Source organism: Canis lupus, chromosome 32 (assembly GCF_003254725.2).
Source record: "Canis lupus dingo isolate Sandy chromosome 32, ASM325472v2, whole genome shotgun sequence".
NCBI classification, from domain to species: Eukaryota; Metazoa; Chordata; class Mammalia; order Carnivora; family Canidae; genus Canis; species Canis lupus.
The window spans coordinates 23,237,817-23,253,787 of NC_064274.1; the positions used below are offsets into that span (position 1 = coordinate 23,237,817).

Below are 15,971 nucleotides of genomic sequence, written 5' to 3' on the forward strand. Positions count from 1 at the left end.
TTATTCTGAACCCTAAATGTAAACTTCACATAGGAAGTAATACAAAAAAATAATCTCTAACAATTTTTTGTGATCTTTTCAAAACACTGTCATTTCTACTCTGCTTCTACTGTTTTTACAGAGAATAAATGAAAGGTAACTCTCCAGGTTTGGTGAAATATTTTGAGAAATTTGCCAAGGAGAAATCTGATAGATTAATCATCTTATAAAATTTGCTTTTCTCTTGCAAATTATAACTTTTGTTATTATTCAGAGAGCTGCCCATGGGTGAGCTAGTCTGGAATAGCTGAAGAAATAAGTTTATTTCATAGGCATACTTTTTTATAAAATTTTTCTTGAAAAATAGAACTGCATTTTGAACCAGGTGAGTTAAACATAAGCAGGGAGACAGAGGAGGATAGTTTCTTTTTTTTTTTTAAGATTTTATTTATTTATTCAAGACAGAGAGAGAGAGAGAGAGACATAGGCAGAGAGAGAAATAGGCTCCATGCAGGGAGCCTGATGTGGGACTCCATCCCAGGACTCTGGGATCACACCCTGAGCCAAAGGCAGATGCTCAACCACGGAGCCACCCAGGCATCTCAGGAGGATAGTTTCTGAGAGGATAGGCTGTGGTTTCAGGTCAGGTACCCGCTCTCTCTTTAATGACAGAGCAATCTCAGACAAAGTCCCTCTGTTCTACAAATCTTGCTCTCATCTATAAAATGAAAACAATGATACTATTTACTTGATATCTGTAATGTTATTACCAAGAATACATTAAACAGTGCTTTTAAAATCTCAGATACATTATAATGACTCAAAGGATATGGGATATTACAATAGTGGTTATGGCTATGTTGTTCAACACTACGTTTAAACCTATATTAGGGTTTGGGCATGGTGCCTGGGTGTGCTTAACCAGTCGGTTAAGCATTTGACTCTTGATTTCAGCTTGGATCATGATCTCAGGGTCATGAGATTGAGCCCAGCATTGGCTCTATGCTAAGCGTGGAGTCTGCTTAAGATTCTTTCTCTCCCTCTGCTCCATGCCCCCCACCTCCAATGTACATGTGCTTGTTCCTGCTCTCTCTCTCTCTCTAAAAAAAAAAAACAAAAACAACCCACTCACTATGCTATGATTTATCAAGCTTTTATAGAAAACTGAAAAAAAAATGGGTGTCTCTCAAGGTAGTCCTTGACTTTTACCAATTTACCATGATTATCAATCTTACTTATATTAGCATTAACTTTTGTTACTGTGTGTCTGTATTTGAGTGTTTGTACCTAACAGTAAATATTTTCATTTAAATCAACATCACAGCTTTCCTTTTTTTTTTTTTTCTTTTTCAAATGAATAAGAAGCCTCATAGTAAAATATAGCGATGCTACTGAAAGGGTCAAACCCAGTACCATTTTCTCCAGATTTCTTTGGTCCTTTACTTATTGGAAGGTAAGTGAGAGACTGTACTGTGTTCTCACCTTGGCTTGGTCTTCTTTAGCTAGAAATTTGAATACAATGATGAAACTCACTGGAACCAGCTTGTTTGTCCAAGTCCCATCAGTGTAAGAATTGGAATGAAGGAGTAGGAGTCTAAGGGGCTTTGTCAAGGTCACACAGTCAGGTAGGGGAAGAGCTGAGGTAAGATACAACCCTCCTGATTCTGTCTAGTGAAGTTCCCACTAATTCCCAGATGCCTCTTGGCTGGCTTCCCAGCAGTCACCCTACTCAGATTTGGCTTAGGTACAGATTTTTCTGTTAAAACAAGCCAAAAACAAAAACCTCACCTTATTCACTGAAAGTGTTTTTCCAATCCCTTTCCTCTCTGTTCATACCATTGCCTGTTTAATAAAGAACATGAGTAGAGATATAGGTCCTGAAGCTTGAGCTAATAGCTACCTTTCCAAAAACCTGTAAATTAGAGATTTGAGGAATGCAGTGTAGGTAGATGCTATGGCTCTGAGAAAGTGGCTGCATGGATTAAGTTCTCTAACTCTGATAAGATCTCTTAGAGCCTTGGTTCTTTTCCTCCCCTTCCTTCCTTTTGTTTGCTGCAAGAAACTTTTAAATCATTGATAAAAACTTCTTCCAGACTAGTCCAATTAATTAAGATAAATTCCTGCTCCTATATTTAGAAAGTAGGGAAGGTTTGATATTCAAAAATATATCTTTGGGTTTCATATCAAAATGCAGTTTTTAGGGGAAAATATTTTATAAAAGGGATGTCTGATCATCCTAACCTAAACTTGGGCATGGATGTGTGTGCACACGCACACATGTGTGTGAAATTTTAGCCTCTTTATATCCTGTGTAAAAATGAATTAGAAAAAAAGATTGCTCAAAGTTAATGAAAATATTGACCTCAACTTTGAAATATCGGTATGGGTAGTTGAGTTACCTCAGCCAACTTTCTTAGTCAAAGCTGAAGGGCATTATTTCCCAATTCTGGTTTATAAAGTCTCTTCCTCATAATGTCTTCCTTCAAGAGGGGAAGCTGTTCAAAATGAGAAGAAGGGAGGAGTATTGAGTGGAAATGGTGATTCATTACTGCAACTCCAGCAATAGAATAATCCATTCACACAGTTCTTGGTCATCTGTTTTTCTACGCCATTATGCTAATGAATCACTGCTATTTGCTGCTTGGGGAGTAGTACCTTTCAACACCTGGAAGAAAGAAACACTGTTTGAAAGTTGGCTTCTAGATTAGAATGCCAGTATGTTTTGTGACATGCTCTAGTTCCAAAAGCCTAGTAGCAGAAAGGACTACATTCATATCCCAAACCTGAAGAGACAGCATCTCTTAAGGAGGGACTGTGTTCTTCCTGCAAGTGTCTTACTGGAATGAGAGATCTGGACCTGCTAGTATCTCTGTCACTGTCAGGCAGAAGAGACCTGACCTGGAATTTGTCCATCTTGACTCTGGCTTATTTAAAATTGAGAAGTACAAATAAAGAGACTGAACACTACCTTTGTATCTTAAGGAGAATTTATTATGTTTTGGAATCATTTTGGAATCACTCTCCTGGCTTTGAGTTTTCCAAGATATTTTGAGTTAAGATAGTAATTACCTCTTTTCCCAGTTAATCTTGGTCTGCAAAATTGGGCTTCTGAAATTAATTCTAAAATCAGTCAGTTATAAAAATATTTAAAAATGAAATAATTCTATCTCTGGGGATATCACATTGAACTATAATAACCTAGAATTCTTTTGCTCAGTGTTTTGTACTACCATTTGTTTCTTATGCTGGCATGATTATGAATAACTCCATGTTCAGATTCTTTGGAGTTGACACATGAGGTACTTTGTCTCAGTTTTTTGAAGTTTGAGTATGGGGATTCATTTTTGTTTCTCTAATAATGTTTATTATTATTGCCTCAGTAGAACTTTCTGGTAAAGAACGAGGTTATTGTTCTTTAGATATCTGAAAATTCCATCTACATGAAAGTAACTTTGAGTGATAGATTCTTTTTGAGAGTATGATTCAGTCCCTCCAAAAGATATAAAGAGGCTTAGAATACAAAATGGAAGACCAGCACAAATACTGTTAATGCTAGCCGAGCTGAGCTAGAATCCTGGCTTCCCAAGTCTCACAACCAGTGGAAACAATTCCCCAGAGAGAAGCACTATCTCCAGTTGGACATGGAAAAGAGTAAATAATACAATAAAATTGTTAGGGATTAAATGGCAACTCAAATAATCTCTTTGCTTTTAGGTCAAGTACATTTGCTTTCTAAGCAAATGGAAAATGGGTCTTAGAAATATTATTTTAGCTAGTGTGGTTTTTTACTTAAAAACCATTTTAAGCCTAGTCATAGTTCCAGATGGCCAGCATGGAAATCATTCAACTCACTGTAGAGGTAAAACTAAAATTCATAGCTGGGAATTTATTAGGATTTTGTTGTATTCCAGAAATTCAGAATATTATAGGACCTCTAAAAAGTCTGGATATGGTGCAGAGATATCATAAATAGGCATAATATGGCTATGCTATGACAAAAGCATATGTGACACATTTGTCACGTGACATATGTATAAAAAATCAGTCTCCTCAACACTTGGTCACCCATAATTTAAATGGATTCTTTCACAATTAATAATTTCCTCATTTATGCACTCTAGAGTGGGCTAATTCTTTCAGAGAATATTAGTTAACAACAGTAACAAAAAGAAATTAAATTATTGACTATTACCCTTAGTATATTAATTCCTAATTTCTTGCTATGGACTGTTACACAGCTGATAAAAAATATGGATTTTTATGGTTCTTGCTATTTGATGAAAATCAGTGATAAGAAAGTGGCACATAAATTGCAATAGTTTAATCTAAGTTTTTCTTTTTCTCATGGTTTTCTTGGGGACTACCATGTGTCATTCACCCATCATCCCAAGACATATTAAGGCATTTAATAAATTACCTTTGTGGATTATACTCAATGAAAATATAATGTTTCTTCATAGTATGAAGTTTGATTTCATCGATCTTAGTAAATATTTATTTAGCAGTAAATAAATGGAAGATATTTGCCAGGTGCCAAGGATACCACCTAGGTCCTAGTAGACCCTGTAAGCTTGCTAGTGTATAGAAGTGGTGAGGACAAAGGCTTTTGTGTCTTCACCATAGATGTGTTCGTGGAAGTTACAGGGGCTCATAAAGTCTCTGAAATACTTTTGAGCTATGGGATCTTTAGCCTTGTAAACTATGGATTATTTTTCCTTCTCTGAGCCTCACAATATGAAAGATGAGAAATGAAAGATAGAGATAACATCTATATTACATGGTGTTCTGAGGATTAGATTAATGTATATAAAGCATCTAATGTAGTAACTGACAAGAGGATATTCCACAAAAGGCATTTATCCTGTTACTAATGTTCTTAGGAGGACTATTTTCATCTAGAAACAGTAGGGATTTAGAAAAGAGCATCATGATTTGATTTGCTTGGAAGTCTTAAGGTTTACTGAGTCAGATTATGAAGGACCGATGGGGCAGAAAGGACTGTCACCAGCCCTAAATCCCTCACAAAAAGAAAGGGGGATGAACTCTTTCCCAATTCAGTGAAATTCAGGGAGACTACATTATTAAGCAGGAATATGCAGAGATGTTCTTCACTTCGGAAGATTTAGTGAAGGAACTCTGTTAATGCCAAATGGAAGAGTGCCGCATTCTTCACTTTACAGTCAGCTCCTGAGAAATATGTATCATTCATTCATTCTACAAATATTGTATGAATGCTGTGCAGCAGGCATTGTTTTGAGTGCTAAAAATACAGAAGTGAAAAGACAACTGATAAAAAATCACTGCCATCATGGAACTTACATCACAGTGGAGAGAGAAAGACAATAAATATGGTCAATAAATAATGCATGAGGTTAAAATAGAAGATTCAATGAGTGCTAGTAGGAGAATAAATCTGAGAAGAGGGTAGGAATGCCAGAGGTTGCAGCTTTAAATGGAGAAGCCAGAGTAGGCTTTATGTCTCTGCTGAGCAAATATTTGAAAGAAATACAAGAATGAGCCAGGCAGAGTATTATAAGGAAAGGGAAAAAGTCTTAGTTCAAAGGCTCTGAGGTGAGAGCATACTAATATGTTCCAGAACCAGTGTTGAAGACTGAGACCACAGCAGGATAAGCAAAAAAGGGAGAGTATAAGGATAAATAATAGGAAACGAGATCACATAGGACTGTGTAGACCTTGATAAGGATTTGGCTTTTACTCCCAATTATGTGAGGAGCCATTGGAGGACTCTGAGTAGATAAGTGTCATACTTTGATTTGCTTGGACTTTGTTTTCAAAATCTTGCAATAATTACTGGATCAGAATAAACTCTGGGGGGTGAGGGAAGGGTGCACAGTGGGATTAAGAGCAATTGTTAGGAGCTGTTTTACGATAGCTTTGTTCCTTCTATTGAGGAAATTGTCCACTATATTAGCTAAGCTATCTTGATGGTCTTTATGTTACAGATAGGATCATTCAATGTTAGCAGGAAACCTAATATACTTGAGCAAGAGAGTTGCAATTTGCAGGAAATACTTCAGCCATCCTGTCCAAAGTCCTGGAGGGCCACACTGAGCAATAGGGATGACAGCAGCTCCCCTGCTAAGCAGCCCCTGTCCCAGTCAGATTTAAGGAGCAGAGCAGTGGTAGCTGCAGGAAGCAGGAGCACTGTAGAGCTGCCATGGTATTGTGCATCATTCAGCAGGAGGGTGGGGATTACAGCCAGAGGGGAAGCAGGACTGCAAGTGTGGCTGTGACCTCTAGGCTGTACACCAGTGGCTGTGGTACCAGAGGTGAGGCTTAGAGTAGCTTCATGTTTGGATGTATCAATATGGATGGTTTTAAAGTAAATAGGAACAGACACAGTGGCAGGATGATCTTTTGTATTATTAACAAGCAATTTAGGCATCTGCGATTTGCAGCATAAATTGCCTTAGGGAAGGAATATTATAGCACAAGCTCAGTGAAATTTTAAAAGTCCTATTTTCCCAAGAGAACTCAGGGTAGAGAGATGATCCGTGAGTCAGAACAAGTCTTGCAACTCTGAAGCTTTAGGTTTGGAGATGAGGAGAAGAGGTAAAGGTGAAGCAAGGGGGTAGTCGAGAAAGGAGGTGTGGGGGTCTGAGAAAGGAGAGACCAGTTCTCCCCTTCACTCAAGAAGATGGGATTCAGCAGGGATGATCAAACCCTAGACAAATTTAGGGGCATGTGATAGCAGAAGGGATTTGTGTCTCTTCTGCTGAGAAAGCCCAATGAGATGCTAAAACTTCTTAGAGGAAAGACCAGAGTGGTTTGTCTAGGCAGATGCATGTGTGACATAGTCATGAACTGCCTGTATTACAGCATGAGGCAGGAGCAGAGTGAGTCAGAGAGTCCCAAAGGGACCAACAATGAAGCATGAGAAGGAAAGAAAGAGAGAGAAAAAAGAGAATGAGAAAATGAGGAGAGCCCTGATGAGCATTAATTAACCCTATTGCCCTTTGCATGGGATGAGAAAGAATGTATCTGTGACCCAGATTGGACAACAACTAAGGTCCATACAGGATGTTGAATATCTCAGAAAGTGATATCTAATCATCTGATTTCCTGCACTCCCTAGAACACAGAAGCAACATTGCCACAAAGGGAATTGCATGGAGTTGGGAATGAGCGTCAGGACATGTTGAAATAGTCATTGAATTTCTCATACAATTCAGTTTTTGAATTGAGGCTTGTATTTGTAATACATTTGTAATATTACTTCGTTTTAACCCTGAGTTAATAAATATGGAAATAGGGCATTTCTTTTTCTCAACTGTTCACAACCACTACTTAGAAGACCAAACCAGTCACTATTAAAAATAAATATCAAAATTGGGAGGATGCTTTAGGCAAAATTTTCTTAGATTATAATTTAGCTATTGATATTTTTTTTCCAAAAGTGAAAAAAAAAAAAAAGAAAGAAAAAAGAGAGTGGGAGATGTGGGCAAAAAAACGTGACTCTGTTAAAGGCAGAGGGGAAGGCAAGAAGCACATGAACAAGGAAAGATGGAGATGCTGTTGGGGAGAATAAAATGAACACACAGACTGTCCCAAAGTAGGGAGGTCAAGTAAGAATTAGAGGAGAACACATCAGAGAATTTATGCTGGATGTGCCCCCCACCACCCCCCTTGGTGAAGTGGGAGGCAAATCATCTGTTAACTGGAATGAGGTGGGCAGAGGTGGACTAGGGGAAGCAAGTGGGGGCCAAGGAAAGCAGAAGTTAGCAAAGGCAACTCTGGAGAATGTGTGATGAAGTTAACAAGGAGAGAACATTTGCCAAATAGCAATGAAAACTCACTTGAAATAAAATTTTTAAAAATGTGTTATGCTGAGATAGACAGACCTCTGTTCATTTCTTTCCTTAATCAATTTTTGCTCTATTCTAGTGGTATTTATTTAACCAGTTTTGTCACATGAGGACATTATTGGTCATTTTTCTCTTTCTTTTTATATATGCTTTTTTGTTTTGCATGAACTTTAAAACAAAATTGTTATTATTTTATTATTTTTTAGAAAAAGATTTCCATTTAATTACAGTAGAGAAGAGACCCGATTTGTGTTATAATACTTTTAGTGTTTGAGGCTCAGATTATTCTCCCTGCCACTTAAAATTTTAAATTTATATGTATAAAATTGACACAAGTATATACTTCAAGTGAACTGTTTTTTTCTGGGTTTTTTGTTTGTTTGTTTTATTCCGTTGTTTTATGTTTTCTGGGTTTTTTTTTTGTTTTGATATGAATTATAGTGAAACGAATATATGCTATCTTGATAGCTATAGCATTATTTGTAATAGTTGAGTTATTTTATCCCCCTTGCTGCATTAAAACAAATTTTTTTGTTTTAACTCATTGGAAATGCATAATACATAGGCCTTAGGAACTTTGCATATAGTTTTATTGGCTTTTATATATAACAGATTTCTATAGATCACTTTTATTTTCTAAATATACTTGTTATGTCATCCATGTTAGTAGCACTATAAGGCCCTGGAACAAAAAGGGAGAGACAGAGACAGAGACAGAGAGAGAGAGCAGGAGGAAGGGAAAAGGAAGGGGAGGGGAAGGGAGAAGAAGAAGAGAATGGAGAAGCAGCACAGTCCAGGAATTTGAGGCATTGTTCTCACAACTTTCTCTTGGATGTATAAATTTGGCTATGCCATTTTAAATGGTTGTGCATCCTTGAGTAAGAAACATCTTTAAATTTCTACTGTCTCACTTTATTTTTTTCAAACCTATATAGCCTGTAAGAAATATTGACCACAATTATTATATGTGGAGTTAGATGGACCTGAGACTCACACATAACAGGCTTTCAATAATTAACTATTACTGATAATTTTTAATGGCTTTTAGAGACCTCTGTTCTAAAACCAGTTCTCATGTAGTAGGAGTGGAGCCAAGAGAAGGAATCAAATGTGGGAGTTGTATACTTAGTTGCCTAAGTACCACTCTATGACTAGTCATGATACAGCAGGAGCTGGTGTACTCACTATAAGAGGGACAGGCAATGCATTAGCTAGAACTATGGGAAGAAAATGGTGGTGGGTATTCAAATCAATGCGGGCAAAATAAAGAAGGCAGAATTTATTATTGGCAGACTTTTATTACAATAAGACCTCCTTTCAAAAAAAAAGGAAGAAAGAAAGGTAGAAAGGAAAAAAAGGGGGCAGCCCCAGTGGTGCAATGATTTAGCACTGCCTGCAGCCCGGGGTGTGATCCTGGAGTCCTGGGATTGAGTCCCACGTCGGGCTTCCTGCATGGAGCCTGATTCTCCCTCTGCCTGTGTCTCTGCCTCTCTAAATAAATAAATAAATAAATAAATAAATAAATAAATAAATATTAAAATAAAGAAAAGAATAAAAGGAAGGTAGGAAAAAAGAAGGGAGGGAAGTATGGAAGGGAGGGAGGAAATCAGGGAGACAGGGAGAGAGGGAGGGAAGAAAGAATTTTTTTTTTGGCTTAACCACACTTACCCTACTTATACTTTCACCTCATCATACTCCCAGAATCCACAGATTCTTGTCTTTCAACGCTTCAACTTCCTGCCAAACTTAATAGTGACTAAGATTTCTATGCTTTAACAGCATGTTAATGGAGAACATTTGCCTGTAGGCTGAACTACTTTCCTCCCTCACCTTGTTCCAGCACATCATCTTTGTCTTATTTCCAGGACCTGATTTAGGAAAATTTGGCTTATCTTCACCCATATTTTTAAGGATGGGGGAAGAACTTTAATACCAGTTTGCAACCTTACTCTTTGAGTCATATTTTAGGCAGATAGAAAGGTGGCCTAAGAGGAGTTCGATATTCCCTACTTCTTTGTGCTTACTCTTCCTCTGTTCATTTCACAGTCTTGCCAAGCCCTGTGCCTTTGTGCAGCTTGATTTCATTTGAAAGCAAAATAGATACTGCAGCTTAGGCTTTAGCAAGTCATGACTATACACAGAGAAGTCCTTTGGCCTGGAAAATCCTTCATGCATGTCTGGTTTCTAAACTCACCAGAACCTTGACAGGGAGACTGTAAGCCTCTGTAAGCTTTACTGGAAACAAAATACAGCTCCCCACTACAGCCTTCTTTTGTGAAAAAAAGAAAAAAAAAAAAGCCTGAAAGACACCTTGTGAGCACATACTAATGTCTAGTATGTAAATAAATTATACATAATGAGTTTTCAGAGGGCTATTAGCTTTTCTCAAATCCAATAAAAGCTGTCTCCCTCTTGAACTGGGCACAAATGTTGAGATTCCTTGGAAATTTTCCAGGTAAACTATTTTGAAATTATGGGAAGGGCTTTCATGGCATTAATAACGCCTCCCATTAATTCCAGGAAAGGTATTTCCCACCCACCTTTCAATTGGCTAATCTCAAGAAACACTTTTTGTTTCTGAAGAATGTATCTAATTTAACTCATATCTCTAAATAGCAGCACAGAAAAATGCTAATGATGTAGTAAGTAAAGGAAAAGAATAGTCTATACCATGATTTGGTTATTTAAAATTCTGCATAAATGAGGATGACAAGGATTAGAAGAAGGATGGCCAGTCACCTGGGATATAGAAGGTTTTCAATAAACATTGGTGAGTGAACTATTATATTAATGCACATGACAAAATAACATGGATTATTAGAGTAGTGAAATGTTTGATAAAATTACTCAATCTTCTTTTGAATATTATATTTATGAAGCAAGTAAGTTTTAAAAAAATCTATTGGTTATGTGGGGTCTGGGTGGCACTGTTGATATAGCATCTGACTCTTTGTTTAAGCTCCTGTCATAATCTCAGGGTTGTGAGATCAAGCCCCAAGCCAGGCTCTACTCTCAGTCCAGAGTCTGCTTGAGATTCTATGCCTCTCCCTCTCCATTTGCCTCTCCCCTCATTCATGCTCTCTCTCTCTCTCTCTAATGTAAATGAATAAAATCTTTGAAAAAATCCATTGGTTATATGAAATTGTTATTTAAGCCCTCTATCTTCTCTATAAATACCACCACCACCAGCATCAAACTGTTTCCATCTTTCTGATCAGTCTCTGGTGATATAAAATCAGATCCAAATGCTATAAATATAGGGATTGTTCAGCTGCCGCAAGACGAAATACTAAGTATATGTTACTGCATCCTCAAATTCAACATTGACCACTAAGATGGAATAATTAAGGACTATGTGCTGTGTTTTCAAACCAGTAATTTAATGCTGATGCTTGAATTTTGAGTTTTATAGACTTGTTCCATTGTTTGGCCTCAAATGAAGGCAAAAAGCTGGAGAAATAATACTTGAAGAATCCTTGGTCATTGGTGCATCAACACAAGTAGTTTGGGTTGTAGTATGGGAGAGGGAAAGAGCAGGGGATTCTGGAGCTGAAAGTGCATTTGGGACAGGGCAAGTTGAAGAGAGAAAGTAGCAATGAAAGGAGAGACCAAATGACCACTTCCCAGGTTCTTCCCAGATGTGGTTCTGCTGTCCAAGAGCAAGCCTCAGGACTGTGTTTCAGCTGGAACAGTGGAAGTTGCTGCTGCCATGTTCTGTTGTTGAGAATGTGACACATTTATGGCTTAACAATAAAGACAGTCATGTCCAAGCTGCCTCTTGGGCTGAGGGATTCCTGAGCCAGTGGTGAGTCTATTTAGGGATTATAATATTACATTTTCAGATTGGATTTGTAGACATAATACAAAGTCAGGATCATGGCACATTCATTAAGAGGGTTGTTAAGAGAGTACTAGGGTAGAATTAAGATCAAATGTCAGCTTTTAATGTAGTTTTCTGTTATAGATTATGAATCTACAAATTTCAACCATTCACTTCCAATAACAAAATAAGTATCTTTGATGTTAATTACAAGTTTTTGATGTATCTTAATAACCCAGTCTCCAAGCAATCCAAGTTGTTTTCTTTCAGGAATCATTAATCCGTACTTTCTTTTAAATGTTGAACATTTTACTTTAAATAGAAACAATCTGTTGGCTTTACTTGTGAAAAGTTCATACTTACCTGTTTAATTAATTATGTAGCTGACTCTTGTTTGAAATAATCAAGAATGAGACTCAGAATTCACATATCAAAGAGCCTGTAAGAGTTATGTTCTTTGGTTTAAATAAAGTGAATGTGCGCACACACCCACATACATGCATGAGTGTGACTATTATGGTAAGAAAACAAGGCAGATATAATATGTAGTAACATTTTGAAATGCTTATCACATGCCAGACATTGTTTCAAGTACTTTACTCATTAAGTTCTCAGAATTACATCATGAGGTAAATACCATTATGTTTCCCATTTCATAGATTATGAAACTTAATGTTAGATCATATGAGGATGCTTTTTTTTTTTTTTTGGTTTTGTTTTGTTTTGTTTTGTTTTTCAAAAGAAAAAGAGTGATTAAAACAGAGGAAATTAGAAGGGAAAGGGAGTAGCAATTATGTCATTTCCTGTCCTTTCCGAGCTGTTTTTAAGCTATGATAAAATGAAAGATGACAGATTTTCTGGGAACAGTGACCCTTCCTTACCATGGTCAATATTGGAAAATTAGATGAGCTATGTACAAGGATTTTGAGTTACAAGTTGGCTTTCTTATCTCTTTTATTTAAATTTCATTGAAACAGTTTGATAGTTATTCCCTTTGAAGTAGATGGTACTGCTTATGACATGACATAGAAACCCATTGTAGCTGAGAATGCTGCTTATAGTCATGATGATATTTGAGATAGAAATAGCCAGTAAAGGGTCAAAAATAAATGACATATTGCTTTCACAGGCAAAAGAGCACCCTGTATAAATGTAGAGCTGCTTAAGAAAAATTGCATCCCAAGACTTTGTTCCATGTCCAAATGAGGCATTCGATGAATAAGTTTTGCTATTCATTATCAAACAAGCTCATAATCAGTTTGATTTCATTTCATATACAACCCATCTACCCACACACATACACATACATGGATACCTAAAAAAAAGACTAGACCACCAAAAATACTTGAGTGGTTATTTGTGAATGGTGAGTTGTTATTTTATCTCTTTTTTTTTTAAATGACTTTTAAAAACTTTCCACAATATGGGACACCTGAGTGGTTGAGCATCTGCCTTCAGCTTGAGGTGTGATCCCAGGGTCCTGGGATCAAGTCCCGCATTGGGCTCTCCTCAAGGAGTCTTCTACTCCCTCTGCCTATGTCTCTGCCTCTCTCTCTCTCTGTATCTCTAATAAAGAAATAAATACATTTTTTAAAAACTGCCCACAATAAACAGGCCTTTATATTGCAATAAGAAAACGTATAGAAGTCAATTAACCAATATTATCACTTAGCTGTCAAATAAATGTTATTGTACCAGGATCTTTGTAGAAGATACAATAACATATTAGAGAGGGCTCCTGCCATCTAGAAATTGTTATTCATATTGTAGAAATAGGTACAAAGAATGGAGGCAGTATATGCATGACACAGATATTGATTTCTTTGTAAGAGGAGAGTGCAAACCCTAAGATTTGAGTTGTTCAGAGGAGATTGCAAAGAGGAAAATAAATCAAGCGGGCTCTAAAAGATAGGTCCAGTACAGTGGATCATGTGAATAGAAGGATATAGGGAATTCCTATTAGATGTAATGACTTCCATAAAAACATAAAGATAAGAAAGCACTATATTTATTTAAAGCTGAGAGATAGGATTAGTAGTAAAGAGAAACAGTGAGATCGGTCCCAATTATGGAAGCCCTTGAATGTCATATTAATATCTGCTAAAGAGCAACCTCTTTGAGTCCTTGTAGCACACCATTTTCAGGGGCACAGAAACCACATAAGGCAATGCCAAAGTCTCAGAAAAGGTATTTCAGGCTTCATTTCTGCATTCCTTTTGAATTTCATCCTTTATGCTTTGTCCTGCCTACTTGAAAGCAGCATCTTGGTTTCAAATTGTTTACTTTGTCTTCATCTATAACTCATTCAAAATAGAGTTTCTTGAAACCACTTTGGAGAAATGGTTAGTAATTTTAGTGATGTCATGTTCCCACATCTGCTCCCAGAACTATACCATACTTTGCACCAGTCAAAGGCTCATTTTGTCCTAGCATGTACTTGCCAAAGGAAGGATATAAGAAAGTATATTTGGTATTTTTTGCTATGTAACAAATCACTGCAAGGCTTAGCATCTTGAAATGACAAATATTTATTATGTCACCAGTTTCTGGGGGTCAGGAACCTGGAAGTGTCTTAGCTGGGTGATTGTGGTTCAGGTCTCCTAAGCTGTTGGTATTGACTACCATCTCTGAAGACTTGCAACTAAGGCTAGTGGATTTATCTCCAAGCTCATTCAAGTGGCCATTGGCAGGAAATTCGGTTTCTTGCTATGTGAGGCTCTCCATAGGGCTGCTCATAACATGACTTCCCCCAGAGTAAGTGATCCAAGAGAGAGAAAAAGTACAAGAGAAAGATGCCAAGACAAAAGCCACAGTGTGTTTTATAATCTAACCCCAGAACTGAAATATTATCACTTTACTTAATTCTGTAGGTCACAGAGAACGTGGTACAACATAGGAAGGCACTACACAAGAGTGTGACTACCAAGAGGCAAGGATCATTGGGAACCATCGTGGAGTCTGACTGTCACAGATAATTAGGCAATTTTTCTGAACCATATTATAGATACATCATTTATAAAGATGAATTTGACAACTCCATGTACTATATTCCTGCATTTAACATGATGAAATGGAATCTTTTAAAAAAGTCATGTGCCTGGTCTATTTGGCATTTTTTAGTTTAGAAATACCAATTTCCAGAACAGTGACACAATGCAGAAATGCCAGCTACCAAGTAGAACCTGCACTGGGCTGTATATGTGAGCAGAGAGAGCACTCTGTACTAGCGCCTGAGATTGGGCATACTTTATGGGGAACATGGACATGGAAAAGTCTAGGTTTACCACAAAGCTCCCAGAAGGATGCTCCACTGTGAAAGAGCCTTCTGTCAGAAGTCCAGACTTTTAACGGCTGTGTGACACTATCACCCTTTCTGGCCATCTGAAAAATGCCTGAGTATAGTGGAGTAGATAAAGCATTTTAATTTTCTAATTACTTGGGATGTCTACCCTCTGTCCTTATCTAATTGTCTTGGTGGCATAGGACTGGACCCTACAGAATTTTGGCAACGCAATAATGAGCATAGAGAGCTGATGGGGACAATTAGGCTGCCCCAGTTCTTCTTTTCACTGAAGTGTTTGATCATGGAAGTGGAAATTGAAAATTGAAGAAATAAATTGAGGCTAACAAAGATTCAAACAAGGTAACTACTGAATTTCAAAGTTTTAAAGATAAAAAAGACTACAAATAGTTTATACCTAAGGAAGTAAAGTTATTAAATAATAAGTAACCAACTAGTTATTTCTAGAGAATTTTTTGAAAGTGCAGTGTTCACTTAAATACGTGATACATTTTTAAATACAATTTTTATAAGAAATAACAGCATCATGGGATGCCTGGGTGGCTTAGTGGTTGAGCATTTGCCTTCAGGTCAGGGTGTAATCCCAGAGTTCCAGGATCGAGTCCCACATTGGGCTCCCTGCGTGGAGCCTGCTTCTCTCTCTGCCTGTGTCTCTGCCTCTCTCTCTGTGTCTGTCAGTGAATAAATAAATAAAATCTTAAAAAAAACAGCATCACAATAATTTCTATCACATGTATATGACCCACAGTTCCATGACCATGTTGAGTCCACCATTATGGGGTCAAATTTTCCTTTAACATTTGTAAAAATATCATTTATGGTCCCATTCCATACCTCACTGGAAGACCAATATCTTTCCTGTGATTTCTGGAAATTTTCAAGGATTTATGCACAGCCATTCTACTTCCCACCTCAATTTGATTAGCTTGTCTTTCTGGGTCTCAGATCTTGGATCTGTCCATCCAAGATCACCACAAACATGGACCATGAGCCTTTGTCTGTGATTACTCCAAAGCATCAGAAGACACAGTATCCAGCATGTATC

The 15,971-nt window shown here is 37.2% G+C and overlaps 1 long non-coding RNA gene across 1 annotated transcript; it reads right to left on the minus strand.

Annotated features, from left to right (window-relative positions):
* Positions 1–454: 454 nt before the first annotated feature.
* On the minus strand, positions 455–2,708 carry LOC112647234 (uncharacterized). Its single transcript, XR_003128208.3, has 4 exons — positions 2,635–2,708; positions 2,379–2,474; positions 1,462–1,581; positions 455–697 (listed from the first exon to the last, which is right to left on the minus strand). It is a non-coding gene; the product is annotated as an uncharacterized LOC112647234 (long non-coding RNA).
* Positions 2,709–15,971: the final 13,263 nt, after the last annotated feature.